General features: G+C 42.2%; 2 pseudogenes; one reads left to right on the top strand and one right to left on the bottom strand.

The window, feature by feature from the left end:
- Positions 1 to 462: 462 nt before the first annotated feature.
- On the bottom strand, positions 463 to 1,016 carry LOC114105054 (large ribosomal subunit protein eL29 pseudogene; annotated as a pseudogene).
- Positions 1,017 to 1,706: 690 nt separating this feature from the next.
- Positions 1,707 to 5,355, top strand: LOC114105053 (asparagine synthetase domain-containing protein 1-like; annotated as a pseudogene).
- The last annotated feature ends 8,365 nt before the right edge of the window (positions 5,356 to 13,720 follow it).

The following is a 13,720-nucleotide window of genomic DNA, read 5'->3' as shown; positions in this document are numbered from 1 at the left end:
AAATTTCCTTTAGGCTCTTATTTCATGTACAGATCCTAATTCTCATGAGCTGCTCCTAGGCCCCAGCAACAAGGAGTCTTTGGGTACAACCTGGGTTTTTTTTATCCATCTTGCTGTGAACACTACAAGAATGAAGTTTCCATGGTCTTCTGTAGGTCAAGGGCTTTTAATAACAGTTGGTATTTATATGGTAGCTTTCATCTGAAGACTGCAAAGCACGTTACAACATTATTTCACTGTGTTCCTATGGGGAAGGTAAGAGACAGGTGCCATTAACCCCATTATGCATATGGGAAGACTGAGGAAAAAGGGCTCTCATAACCAGCCTGCTAGGTTGGTTCTATCACTCAGAATTAAGGGGATAACTACGGGGCCTCAGGACCCTTGTAAGGGAGTCTGGGAGATTTTTTTTCTTGCCTCAAATTTATTTGTTCAAACAGCACAGGAGGACACCAGTGCCCTTCAGATAGGGGCCCAGGGGGCCACACCTGTCCCCTCTGTCCTCACATTTGTAGACAGAGGCTTTTGCTGTGAAGCCTTTACAAGGTCCTGGGCACCTTTGGGAGCAGGAGCAGGAGCCAGAGCTGGAGCCAATACTGGAGCTGGAGTTGCAGCCTGGGTCTTGCCTTGGGATTGGGCTTGGGCTTTGACCTTTGGCTGGCAGAGCCTGCCACCCTTGGCCATGTGGGCATGATCACACTTCCCAAGCTTGGGGTGAGCAAGGAAGGCAAGGAGATCAAGCTGACAGCTGGCACCCTTTGGCACCTTGGGCTTTACCTTCTGAGGCTTTACAAAGGCCTTGATAGCCTCAGCATGTGCACTTGTGGCCTTCATGTTGTTTGCCTGCATCTATTTTAGGCCCTTCTTGTGTGCTTCTTAGAAAAATGCATATTTCTCAGGAACTTGCAGTCTACCCCATTAAAAGATTCACTTCTTTGTGATCAGGGTCTCTTGATGCCATCTCTGTGCCATTTTCAGGACTGGTTGTGCACGGTGTGGCTCCTGGACCTGGCCATGTATGCACAGTAAACTGCTGCTCCCAGAGCAGTTGAGACCAGGAGAGGAAGAGCAAATTCTAGGAGATTTAACCTGGTTTGTTTTGTAAGTCATAAAGAGGATTCTTTCTGAGTGGGCTTAATTAATGGCATCATCTTTTCCCCCGTCTTAGCTGAGTGATCCAGGGCCAGGGGAAGAGCCATGGGAGACGGGAGTAAGTCAATGGGTAAGGATAGTGGGCATGACAAAAAAAAAGCATAGTCAATGTGGGCGGAGTCTTACAATTCACTAATAGATCAGACAGTTTTTATAAAGCCCCCTGTCAATTTTCAGTTCTATACTCAATGCCAGGGAGAATACAAGGAACAATATATAATATAATATTAATATATATAATATATAATATAATAATAATATAATATATAATATAATATAATTAGTGTCATTTGTCAGTATGTGCAGTAGAAGGTAGACACAGAGAAGAGAGTAAAATGAGATTTTAGGAGAAAGCACCATGAGCAAGGGCTTGAATGGGTCTTTTTCCAACTTCCCTTTCTTCCTCTTGCCTTCCCTACCTTCAACAATGGCACCCAGAGTGTGCCTATTGCTCCCCAAATCTCCTGCCCATCTTTCAATACTCTTTCACTATTTTTTAAAATAATTATTTATTAAAAATATTTACATTTTTGCACATGAACTGCTCTAGCACCATGAAGTTACATCTTGAATGTGTAAGTCAACAGATGGATCCAGATGGAATTGCAGCCAACCTGACTGTGAGAGCAACAAGTTGACCCCAGACAGCAAAAATCCATGTGGCCTTGGATTTCCCAAGCAGGGAGAGTGTTATGTCTCAGCCCTCTTGGAGCCCATGGAGGAAGCAGGAGACAGAGGGCCAGTGCTATGACTCAGCTTGAGAACCGAGGAGGAACACTCCCTGACTGGCCTCCAACTAGAAGTCTGGGCCAGATCAAAAGAAATCACAGGGATTAATGCATGTCATCACTACAACCTACCTTCTCCACACATCAAAAGAAATGGGCCCCTAGTTCCTTTTTTTCTGGAAGAACAATAGGAGGCACATGTGAGAGCACAGTGCAGTGTTTTCTGTGTGCTGCACCCATCCTGAAAGCTTTAGACTTCCCCAGATTTTCTGTGCCCTCCCTCTACTAATCTGCTCTACTCATTCATATAAGTGTAAAGATCCAAACTTCTCACTCAAGACCAGACTGACTAAGCAAATTAAGCAGATCCCATCCATGCAGAGCTCCTGCTGAGTGCTGGAGCCAGCCACCACCCTCCCACAGATCTAACAGGACGGCTCAGGGTCCCCTCTTATCAACTCTACATAGCCTTGTTACACATGTCTCTCTGCTCTCCTAAAAACAGATGGTTGATAGATATGATTACTAATAAGTCATTAATAGTAAATATTTTATTAGTTATAATTAATATTACCAAATCATCATAAATACTTATATAACAGTGAAAGCAAATGATAATAAAGTTGACTAATTGCTTCATAAGAACCCTTATGAGGTAATAGATTTGTCCATGAGCCCTCTGGAAATAGAAATGTGGTCTCTTGGGCATAATATTTTCGTATTAGTAAAATTTAAAACATTTGCTCTGCTGAGCTTGTCAGACATTCTCGTCACCTTTCCAGAGTTCTTTGTTCTCTAAGACCTAGGCTCCCTCTTATGGTCTCAATCACCCAGAAATCAAGTATGATCTACTTCTTTTCAGGATTTGAATGGGATGTGGCCTCTCAGTCATGGTATCTTCTTTTACTCGGGAGTACTAGAGCTTAAAAAGGTCAAATTCACTCTAAATTTGTCTTTACTGATCTTTAAAAAGAAGCAAAAGTAAATTATTGTAGTTGTTGTTATTTGTTTATTTATTTGGTACCAAGGATTGAACCCAGGGGCACTCAAACACTGAGCCACATTCCTAGCCTTCTTTATTTTTTATTTTGAGTCAAGGTCTCACTAAGTTTCTCAGAGCCTCACCAAGTTGCTGAGGCTGGCATTGAACTTGTGATCTTCCTGCCTTAGCCTCCTAAGTCACTGGGATTAGCAAAAATAATTACTTAATACAAACTACTGCTTATTGAGTAAAGACTGTGCATCAGGCACCATAATAATTGCTTTACCTTCTTTCCTTGTATCATTTATTGTCACAGCAATCATCAAGATAACCATGATTACTCCCATTTTACAGATGATAAAACTGAGGTCAGAGAGGGTACGTGGGTTAGTTTGCCCATCTAAATGACAAATTTGCACACATTTTACTGATTCTAATGTCTTTCTTCTTTTTACCATACATTCTTTTTTATCGGTTCTTTTAGTTATACATAATAATAGAATCCACTTGGACAGAATTATACAAGCATGAAATATAATCTTATTCTAATTCAGACCCAAATACCACTCCTTCCTGTTCTCTTTCCCCTCCTTCTGCTCCCTTTCCTCTATTATCTTTCTGCTAGTTTCCCATAGTTGATTTTTTTTTTAGTATCTTGTGGATGTACATGATGGTGAGATTCACTGTGGTGTACGTGAACATAGGAAAGTTATGCAAGATTCATTCCAATGTCTATCCTTTTCCTCTCCACTCCCTTCCCTTTATTCCCCTTTGTCTACTCTAATGAACTTCTATTCTCCCCCACCCCTAATTGTGTGTTAGCTTTCAAATATGAGAGAAAACATTCACCCTTTGTCTTTGGAGGGATTGGCTTATTTCACTTAGCATGAGAGTCTCAGTGTCCATCCATTTACCAGCAAATATCATACTATCTTCTTCTTAATGGCTAAGTAATAATTCCATTGTGTATATATATCACATTTCTTTATCCATTCATCTATTGAAGGGTACCCAGGTTGGCTCCATAGCTTAGCTACTGTGAATTGAGCTGCTATAAATATTGCTGTGGCTATATCACTGTAGTATCCTGCTTTTAAGTCCTTCAGATATATACTGAAGAGTGAGATAATTGGATCTTTGAAAAAGATAACTGCATCTTTAGAAATGAGTTTCTAAGGAGAATGTTACTGAATAATGTGTTAATAGTCTGACTCAAATGTTAGCAACTTACCAACATTTGTGTTACAAGGAGTACAATGAAGTCAAACTCTATCTGGAGAAACTTATTGTTCCTTTAGATATGATGTTGCCACAAGCTCCATCGGAAACCCTGCAGAAGCTTTTCCAGCATACCACCTTCAAAAGAGACATTCTAGGTCTTTCTTTTTTTAATATTTATTTTTTAGTTGTAGTTGGACACAAAACCTTTATTTCTTTTTATGTGGTGCTGAGGATCGAACCCAAGGCGCGCACATGCTAGGCGAGTGCTCTACCACTGAGCCACAACCCCAGCCCCCAGGTCTTCCTTAGAGATGGTTACATGAAAAAGATAGTTCAGTAGTTCATTGATGTCTTGCAGTCATGAGATGTGTCTTGTATTTACCTGGAAACAAAAACCTGGCACCAAGTGAAGTTTCGAAAACTTGGAAAACAAATGTTGCAATCCTATTTTCCGGAGGCATCAATTCCATGATGATTGCAATCCTTACTGATCATCATATTCCTTTAGGTGAACCAATCAACCTTCTTAATGTAGTGTTCATGAGTAAAGATAAGGCCTTACCAACTAGCTTTAATAAAAAAATAAAAGAAAGAAAGAAAAAGAAATGAACAGAAAAATCACTGTGGAATACCTTCTGAAGAATTCTCTAAGATTCTTGCTCCTGCTACTGTTGATAATCCTCAAGATAATGTACCAGATAGTGTCACAAGAAGAACAGGACTAAAGGAACTGCAATCTGTAAATACTTCTCAAATTTGAAGTTTTGCTGAAATTAACATTTCTCAAGAATTCAAATAAACCACTTGCAGTCTGGTTTGCTTCTAGAGGAAGTGGTTGGTTAGTAACCCAGGATGAAGTGAAATCATATCAGAGCAGTGAGAAAGGTTATTCTCATTGGAATCAGTGAAGATGAGCAACTTTCAGGTCACTCTCATCATCACATCTGCTTTCAGACACTTGGACTTGAAGGATTCAATAAAGAAATAGCAATGGAATTGGGTTGAATTTCTTCTAGAAACCTTGGTTGTGTTGGAAATTATTGCTAATCATGGAAAAGAAATAAGATTTACTTTCCTGTTTGAAAATGTTGTCTCCTTTTCTAAATTCCCTACCAGTTTGGAAAAAGGCAAACTGGAGTTTAACCTGTGTAACTCATGGAAAAACTAATTTTGTATCTTGCAGCTGTGGGTCTTGGTCTTATAATCTCTGCTCTTCTGCCAAAATGGGCTATGCAATTTGGAATCAGAATTGCAATAATGAAAAATATCTGAAAAATGTGGTGGGCTCCAAACCATTTCCTTAGAAAACCTTTCTTTTAAAAATAAGATTAAATCATAATGTCACATTCACAATATAATATTTTCTGAGCAATAGTTTTATCAAAATAAGATAACCTGCCACTTTATTGTTGTTTTAAAAATCCAGGAGTAACTAATAAAAGAAAAGTTGCTATTTCTGAAGTATTGCATCTCCAGCACTGGTTCTGAAAATGATCCAACAGGACTGCTGTTTAAACATGAAGAACTGTACATTTTTGTCTCAGCTGCTTCCTGGAAACTCCCTCAGAAAATAATTTTTAAAGATAAAAGAAGAGGAGGTGAGATCACAGATTATAATGATATAAATACATTTAGGGAAGATGGAAATGTGGGAGGCAATCAGCAGGGAAAGAACTAAACTCTTTTTTTTCTTTTGGTGCAGCGGATTCAAACCTTGGGCCTTGTGCATGCAAGACAAGCATTCTATCAACTGAGCTGTACCCCCATTCCAAGAGCTAAACTCTAAATGCCTGCAGAGGAGGAACCAATGTGAATGTCATGAGTCCACCCACACACCTTGGAAAGGCTTATGAACTAGAGTGATTCTGTTTGAAAGGTAGGACCAAGGATAGAGCTAAGAACTTCTGTGGTTCTCCTAGATGGCAGACAAGGGGAAAAAAAAAAAGAGGAGGATGAAGAATCACATGTAAAGAACTGCTATGGGTCTGGCCTGGAGGGAGTATACATCACATCAGCCTGCGTCCTCCAGGCCAGAATTTAATCCCATGGTATGCCTTCCTGCAAGGGAGGCAGAAAAGGAATTATAAACTCTAGGCAATGAATACATCACTTGCACATATTCACTATTCCTTCTCAATGCTCTAACAGGGAGTGCTCACTGAATTCTAGAAGCATAAAACACCACCCCTTGGAGACCTTATTATGGATGTTTAATCTTAATATCCTATAGTGTTTGTGTCAGGCATGGTTTTAATTGCTTCACATATGTAATCTCACTTAATTCTCACAATAACCCTGTAGATATTATTATCATCCTCATTTTACAGATGAGAAAACTGAGGCCCAGAGAGGCTAACTAATCCTGATCACATAGCAACTAAGTGGCCAACCTGAGATGCAAAATCACCCGTCCACAGTTTCAGAGTTCATGCTCAACCTAAATTCCACCACCCAAAACTGACCCTATACAGGAGGCATAGAAATGCCCCCTAAGTTGTCTCAAGTAAGGAGGAAGCAGGTATTTAGTATGTTTCTTGAGAGCTGTGCTGGTATTCATGGCTCTAGATGGTGCAGTAGGCATTTTCTGTTTGAATCTTAACCAGGAAGTTTCTTCTCTGTCCATAAAGCTTTAACATTCCTTCCACAACAGCAGTGAATGCTATCACGATGCCAATCACTCTGATTAAAGAGCTACCTTCCTAGAGCCATGGTCAGGCTCCAGCAGTATACAGGGCACACTGGGGAAAGCCAGCCCCCTTGTCAACCCTTGTCAATGCTATGGATGATTGTAAACCATTCCTCAGAAAGCACTATTAAGGACTTAGTCGTCAGCACTACCAAGCATGATATAAGTGGATAGTAGCATTTATTGAGCATTTATCTGCACCTCATGCTTTGTGACTAGCACCTTTCTGTTGATAAATACAATTTATGTGTATCAGGAAGGGAAGACTTAATCCTATGAGTTATGAAGTAATCCTGACATTATTATGATTCCCATTTTAGAGATAAGGAAACTGTGGCTCAGAGAAGTGTAGTAACATCCAAAATCATACAGCTAGTAATTGGCAGAGCAAAGCTGTACTATCTAAAGATATATCATTTGGCACATAAAGCATGCACAGCATGGAAAATGTAGAAGAGTATCAAGAAGTCCTGAAAGAAGAAAAATAGACTGGACTCCAATGAAACCATTTCCCTGATTATGCATTTGTTCCACTTCTTGAGAGAGGTGGAACTGGAAATGTGAGAGACATCTATAGAACTCAGGTAAAGCTCTGCATATGTTGGTGTTTGTGCTAATAATTCTATCAGCTAACTGTTACCTCTCTAAGGTCCCTCCATGTACTGAGATCAGTATCTGGACACAAAGGACCTGGATCACAGAAGTCAGGCAGGGGCAAACCTGACGAGCACATTGTCCCCCATGATGTTCTAACAAGTTGAAAATTTGTGAGTGTGCCTTATGTTTCACATGCCAACATATATAAACATGATAGCAAATGAACATGTGCATGTGTAATACTCCTATGTAAGTGCAAAAAAAATACACACTTCAGTTAAAGCTCCATATATTCTATCTATTCATTATAAGCTCATGTTTCTCTTCTGTAAAAGAATAATATACTCACTGGATTGCTATATTAAACATATTTGAAATCTCTTTCTATATATCAGAAAATTTGATTAAAAATGTAAATCTTATGTACATGTATCTATGTATAAAACACCTACGTAAATGACCTGTTTGAAATTTTGTCTTGTTACCTCTGTCCATGTTTCACAAATGGAGAGTGAGATTTCTCCATCTCTCCTGATAGGTTCTTGGAGAATGATGTTAACACTACTCTTTGGAGGAAATTTCCATTATTTTTGATCCTTATAAACTGTGAGCTCTTGAGGGGAGCCATCAAATAGTACAAAGAGATATTTGGCACATCAGTCACCAAAGAACAGATCACAGGGTCTTAGTTGTGAGCATCAGGATCAAAGCCACCAAATACAAGCCTTATTCAAAGGGCCGGCAATCTGATGTAGGGGCCGTGTTCACACTCTAATGTACCAGGATGAAAAAAGTCCCCATATTGACAGCTGGCTCTGTGGCTTCTTCAAAATTACTTCCAGGAAAGGAGAAGCTGCAGGAAGACAGGGCCAGAATCCTCAAGCAGAAGGGCAGCACAGCCTAGCTGAGGAGCTCTTGCCTCCCCATCAAAGACTATTTAGACCTATCAAGGGCTTGGGGGGCCAAATAACTAATAACCTCTTAAAAAATAACTGTTACTAATAGGTAAGCAGTGTCGTTGTTTCTATTACATAGACAAACTGCAATCAGGAGGAGTAAAATAACATGGTTAAAGCACCTAGCACAGCACCTTTGCATTAGCAGGTGCCCATGATTTACTGAACAAATGGTGACAGTTTGATAAAGGGCACTGATAGAGGAAAGATCTCCAGTTAAGACTGAGAAAAAATTCAGAGTTCTGTTGGCAAAACCATGCCCAGATACAACATGCAGATATACTCCACATTAGCAATCACAACCACAGTGACCCAAAGACTGAAAGTTCATCTCCTCCTTGTCACCATTACTGCCTACTCCTTCTTGCTGCCACTGGTCCCAAGCCTCATCAATGAACACACTAAATGAAACTTATCTAAGCGGGGAACCCTGGGAGGAGGTTGGGGGATGATGGCCAAAAAGTAAGGGAGTCTCTGCCGGGCATGGCAGCACACTGTAATCCCAGTCACTCGGAAGGCTGAGATAGAAGGATCATAAGTTCAAGGCCAGTCTCAGCAACTTAGTGAGCCTTTTTCAAAAAATAAAAAGGGTTGGGGATGTGGCTCAGTGGTAAAGCAACCCTAGGTCCAAACTCCAGTATCAAAAAGGAAAAAACAAAGTGAGGGAGTCTTAAGGAAAAAGAATGAAGGAAAAATAAAGTAACCATTAACTGTTGCTTGTCCCAGGTGAGCCATGTTGACTGGTACCTGTCACAATATGAAAAGTAAAGAAGTGATTTATGATGTTCACCTCTTGCACAGGAGAGCACCTCAAAGCCAACACAAGTTCTAAAGTATGATACAATTAGGCTTCTGGAGCCAGTGTCTCATTATAGAATGACAGGGTTCCACTTTCTCAAGAGGTTTTAGAAAGATACTGGTCATCACCATCTAGGACAAATTAAACTTGGTAGATGACCAAAGGGAAATGAGCTCTCTCAAGCAGAAAAGAACTGCAGCAAGACCAAAGGCAGAGGAGGCGTTCTATCACAGGCACAGGTAGAGCTAGGGGCAGAGCCACTGCCTCATCCCACTAGGTGATGGGTGACCAATTCCGGGCAAGTGCCCTGTGGCTGCTCCTCATCTATCTCTTGTCACATTACAGCTTCAGGACCCAGAGAGGTAGGTGAGAAGGGAGGGGGGGCCTCTGGACCATCTATCTCCCTTCCTTGACTGAAAAAGAGACCAGGGCCAGATGGAAAAAAACAAAGCACAACTGGGAGGCCCCACAGCCCCAGCAATGACGCAGGGTGACTCATCAGTAGTCCCAGGGCCTTGAGTAGCAGAGCTGCAAAGTACAAGACAAGAGGATGAGGGATATTCCAGCCTTTCCATTCAGTGACCAGGGCCTTTTGCACACATTGGCACACTGCTGGTGGCCTGCCAGCAGGCCTAGTTCCAAGCAGCCAGCCACATCACTCACAACCCTCTCCCAGAGCTCAGTGGAAACACACCAACCAGAGGTCGTCAGGAGTGACCCAGAGAGGACCTAAGTATAGTAGATGCAACTTTGTGACTAGGTGAATGACTCCCCCTTCTCTGGGACGCCTTCCAGAGAAGGCAATGCAGACTCCTGTTGAGGAGATCTGAACCAATTTTTCCAGACTGAGGGAGGCAGGAGACAATCCAGAGCCAGAAAGAAAGAGCCCAGAGCTCCCTGCCTTAAAGTCCAGGCATACCATTGCACTGAGGGGTCTCTGAGGAGTCTGGAAAGGCTTCCGCCTTCAGATCCAAAGAACAAATGACTTCCTCACGAAGGGGGCTTCAGGGAAAAGCAAATTCGCCATGGTTAGATTCTTACATGGTCCAATAAGGAGTGTGCCTGGAACTTACTGCTGTTGAATGTTCATCTTCTGCTTTCTGGAAGGAAACAGAGCCCATCCAGAATCACCCAGAATCATGGATGGCTGAGCTGCAGTGTTCTCTAGAACTTCAACCCTGCCACAGGGCCACTCCACTGCTACAGGCTGCCTGTGCTGGAGTGCCATGTCCAGGAGGGACTATGCAGTGTGCCTATACCTGCAATCCCTGCTGACCAGGTAGCAGCAAGTCTGTGTGCTTCTGCTTAAGAAAGGGCAGAGTTAGTGTGGAAATCAAGTCCCCATGACCTGGTGCTGCACAGCTGGCCTAAAAACCTCTGTGCAGCAGCTATGCTATCCAAACTCAAACCTAGGGTGTGTGTCTAGCATGTGCAAGTCTGAACACTTGAGGAACAAGGGGCAGATTGTGTGAAATAAAGTCTGCACTTGGGATTGCTTCTCCTGTTAAACATTTTGAGGCCAAAAGGTATTAGAAATGGTAGATTCCAAGGACCAGCTGCCCCATTACAAGCTGTATGGCTTCCGACAGATAAGTTATTCTCTATGAGAATGTTCAGCAGCAAATGCATAAAACAGGTATATATTGATGATGTCTCTATCATTGGACCATTGAGGGATCGACTGAGTCAACATAATGTCTGTGAACATGACTTAAAATTTTTCTGTTATTTTCAACTATCTAGCTGTATAACCTTGAGAAGATCATTTCAACTCTCTGAGACTATATTACCTAAATGACAGGATTGAATTCCAAAAGCCCTTTGCAGCTCTAACATTCTCTATCATGACTCAAGAGAACAACTGTCTGCTCATATTTTTATTAAAAGTGCCAACCTTGGGTGCTGAACAGTCCCCTTTTACAAATGTGGCCCCCAGATCCCCCACACTCTCTTTCTTCCTGTGAAGATCTGCAGTTCTCCTGGAATGTGAATGCAGCAGTAATAGCTGTGACATCAAGATGCCAAGGAACAATAGGCTGTTGGCTTTGCGACTGCCCTGCAGGCACAATCCCAGATATGGAGAGAGAGCCTCTTTCACAGGCTACAAGTTTCCACATCTCTGCATCTCAGCACTTCCAGTCCCTGACCACCCATAAGAGCAACTATAAGTGAAAGTAGGCACACCCACATTTAAATGCCCATGCCTTCATTTATCTGCTGGCAGACCCTGAAATGATACTGCACATGTGTCAGGCTGTTTCCTTGTGGAGCTATGATGCAATTATCTCATGGCATTGCTCTTGGGATTAAATAAAATAATATCTATCTTGTGCGGATGCAAGTAGCAGTAGCCATTGTGTGTTGTTACCCATCAAAAAATTGTTTTTCCCCTTAAATTTTCAATATCACAATGGTTAGATATCGTAAGGTGAAATATCTCAGCAGTTTCAAACGTCTTCATCCAAACAAAGGAGGCAGGGGTGGCACTCCAGTCAGGCATCAGCTTGTTGCTGGAATGTGAATACAGTCTTGAACTTAAACATCAGATAGAAATAACCCCACAGGTAGTATCATCCTTTGAGAAGAACATTCATGGTCCAGAAGAAAACAGAGAGCAGCCTGTCTCAGTCATGGACCAGACTCCCTGTCTCTCTAGCATCCCCAGTAGCATCCTGCTTGTCTAGCTCTTGCCCCTGATTTCCAGGAAAACCCTTCCCAGCTCTCCCAGGCAGGGAAGTGGGAGCAAGGCAAACTGGACCAAACTGGGTCAGGAAATTAGATAATACAAAACCAACAAGCCAAGGCAATCTCTCTTTCTTTCCTTCACTTTTCCTTCTTCCCTTCTTTTTGTCTTCCTTTCTTCTCTTCTTTTCTGTTCAGTCTTTAATGTATACTCTTTGCTTTTATATGTGCTCAAATGAAGCACCCTAAGGCAGAGGCCAGGAAAGTGAAGAGAGGAGGGTGCATTTGAGTGGTTTAAAAAGGTGGTGTTGTCAGGACCTGAGACGATGGGGTGTAGAGGAGGAAATAGTCCAGATTGGCTCCAGCATTCCAGTCTAAGCACCTAAGAGGGGGATGATAGCGGTCTTTGAGGCAGGACCACAGAGTCAGCCTTCAGGGAGGACAGGGGGTTCTATTTTGCTCTGTGTCGCATCACAGGGATCAGAGGATAGTCACACTGGGACTAGAAACCAGCAGAGAGCCAGGGTTGAAAACCATGGCAGAGAGGTGATATGGGAGCCCCCCATGGCAGTAGATGTGGGAGGCCAATAAATAGAATGAGAGGAGGAAAGAACTCAGGTCAAAACACCAGGGGACACAAAAGTGTACAGAGGAAGAGAAGCCTGTGAAGGAGACTGAGAAATAATAGAAAGTCAAAGACAAAGCAGAAAAGAGAAAAGCAACAAAAGCTGAAAAAGCAGGTTTCAAGAGAGAGTGAGGAATTGTAATGTTGGTTGTAAGAGGGGAGAGACAGAAACTGGGGCTTTAAAAGCTTCCAATGCACAGCAAGATGCCCAGCGTCCCAACTGGATGGGTCCTGGGGAAATGACCCCAGGCTGCAGAGTGCTGAGGAGTGAATGGAGGCACGGTGCTGGGGGAAAGGTGTGACATCCATCTCCACAGAGTCCAACTCTAAATGAAGTAAGAAAGAGCAGTGGGTTGACATAAGGAAGGCCTGAGCAAGATTTCAAAAGCCAGGGGTAATGCTCCAAAAACAATATAACACACATCAGCTCCAATATTTAGTTTCAGTTCCCTGCTTACCACTATTTAAGGATATAAGAAATAAAAGTTGGGTGCAGTGGCACACACCTATCATCTCAGTGGCTCAGGATCACAGAGGATCGTGAGTTCAAAGCCAGCCTCAGCAACTTAGCAAGGCCCTAAGCAATTTAGTGAGATGCTATTTCAAAATTTTTAAAAAAAAAAGGATTGGGGATGTTGCTCAGTGGTTAAGCACCCCTGTGTTCAATCCCTGATTTAAAAAAAAAAAAGATGTAAGATATAAAGTTGTTGTGAATAGTATTAATAATAATGGACATTTGCACAAATATTTATAATGTATTATATCTTCACACACATATTATTTTATTTGTTCCCCATATTTGTGTGGTAGGTGTCATTACCTCTATCTTTTGAGTGTAGCAATGAGGTCCAGGCAAGTTAAGTTATTTGGCCATGGTCACATAGGCATTTCAGGGCAGAACTGGGACTCCACTGCCTTTCTGACTCTAAACCCTGTTCTCTCTCCATTTCTCCACCATCTGATGCATGAGAAGCACATGTCAGCAGAAGCCCTGTTGCATATCCATGACTCAGAGAGACAGGGCATAGTGGTGCATGAGAAGGCAGCTCCAGACACTGCTCTGCTTTCAGATGAGACAAAAACCAGGGCCACTTGAGCCACCACTCCCAACCCCGCCCATCTGGGTGGACAGCCACTGGGGGTGAGCCCTTCATCAGTCATAACCATGGTGTGTAGGGACATGTCCAGTAGGACATCATCTCAGTGGGGAAGTCCCCTGTAGCCTCCCTCTATTATTTTTGGATGGCAGCCTGTGACATCAGCAAGGTGGATATCTCAGCCTAGCCAATGCC

This window comes from Marmota flaviventris, chromosome 9 (assembly GCF_047511675.1).
Source record: "Marmota flaviventris isolate mMarFla1 chromosome 9, mMarFla1.hap1, whole genome shotgun sequence".
NCBI lineage: Eukaryota > Metazoa > Chordata > Mammalia > Rodentia > Sciuridae > Marmota > Marmota flaviventris.
The sequence above is the reverse complement of the archived record's forward strand: the minus strand, read 5'-3'. Positions and strand labels throughout refer to the sequence as shown.